General features: G+C 43.0%; 1 pseudogene; it reads right to left on the bottom strand.

Moving 5' to 3' along the window:
* Positions 1-682: 682 nt before the first annotated feature.
* Positions 683-749, bottom strand: LOC118534610 (U4 spliceosomal RNA; annotated as a pseudogene).
* Between the last annotated feature and the right edge of the window lie 627 nt (positions 750-1,376).

The raw sequence follows: 1,376 nt of genomic DNA, 5'->3' as shown, positions 1-1,376 counted from the left end.
TAAGAGAGGCTCCTGGCTATAGCTGTGTGTGTGTGTGTGTACGTACATGTACATGTGTGGACATGTGTGCATGCGTGGGCACGTGTGTGAGCAAATACATTAAAGGAAGCCTAGGAGCTGCCTGATAGAGAAATATGAGTAACAAAGTTGATAAATCATGTCACACGTCAAAGGAACAGCAAATTTCTAGCCCAAACTCTTCTGTTGTGTTCACCTGATACCTGAATGTAAAATCTTCCTGGCTCACTTCTTCCCCGTCAGCAAGGCCGTTTATCTTTCATACCACAACCCAGAAAGGGCTCTTCTTCTGGAAACTGTAAATAGTCATTCATTATTGGTTTTATAGAAGGGCTGTTACAACTAAACTCAACATATGGTACTGTGAAGTTAATAAACATGATGTAGTTAAGAATTTATTTTGGTTAGCTTCTAGTCTAGCGTGGTCCAATAAAAATATAATGTGAGCCACATGTGCTGTCTTAAATTTTCTAGTAACCACATTTAAAAAGATAAAAAAGGGGGCACCTGGGTGGCTCAGTTGTTAAGCGTCTGCCTTCGGCTCAGGTCATGATCCCCGGGTCCTGGGATCGAGCCCCGCATCGGGCTCCCTGCTCTGTGGGAAGCCTTCTTCTCCCTCTCCCACTCTCCCTGCTTGTGTTCCCTCTCTCGCTGTGTCTCTCTCTGTCAAATAGCAATAATCGCGCCTCGGATAAACCTCATTGGCTACGATACTGCCACTGCGCAAAGCTCTTTCTCTGTCAAATAAATAAATAAAAATCTTTAAAAAAATAAAAATATAAAAAAGGAACAGATGAAATTCACTCTTAACCCAGTATCTCAAAAATGTGATTTTAAAGTATTAATATAAAAAGCTGTTAAGAGGGCGCCTGGGTGGCTCAGTTGGTTGAGCGACTGCCTTCGGCTCAGGTCATGATCCTGGAGTCCCGGGATCGAGTCCCGCATCGGGCTCCCTGCTCAGCAGGGAGTCTGCTTCTCCCTCTGCCCCTCCCCCCTCTCATGTGCTCTCTCTCTCTCTCTCTCTCTCTCTCTCATTCTCTCTCTCAAATAAATAAATAAAATCTTAAAAAAAAAAAAAAAAAAAAAAAAAAAAAAAAGCTGTTAAGAGCTGTTATCTTACATTATGTTGGTGCAAAGTGTTGGAAACCCAGCATGTATTTTGCACCCATGGGCACATCTCAAATCAGACTAGCCACATTCCAAGCGCTCAGTACCCGAAGTGTTTACCACTTTGGAGAGCTCAGGTCTAGGCTCAGAATTAAGAAGAATTCATGGGGGAAGTATAATACTCAAACTCACTTCTCAGGTTTTAGAAGAAGCCAAGGGGTTGGGAGTCCATTTCCTGCTAACTACAGTAA

This window comes from Halichoerus grypus, chromosome 14 (assembly GCF_964656455.1).
Source record: "Halichoerus grypus chromosome 14, mHalGry1.hap1.1, whole genome shotgun sequence".
NCBI lineage: Eukaryota > Metazoa > Chordata > Mammalia > Carnivora > Phocidae > Halichoerus > Halichoerus grypus.
The sequence above is the reverse complement of the archived record's forward strand: the minus strand, read 5'-3'. Positions and strand labels throughout refer to the sequence as shown.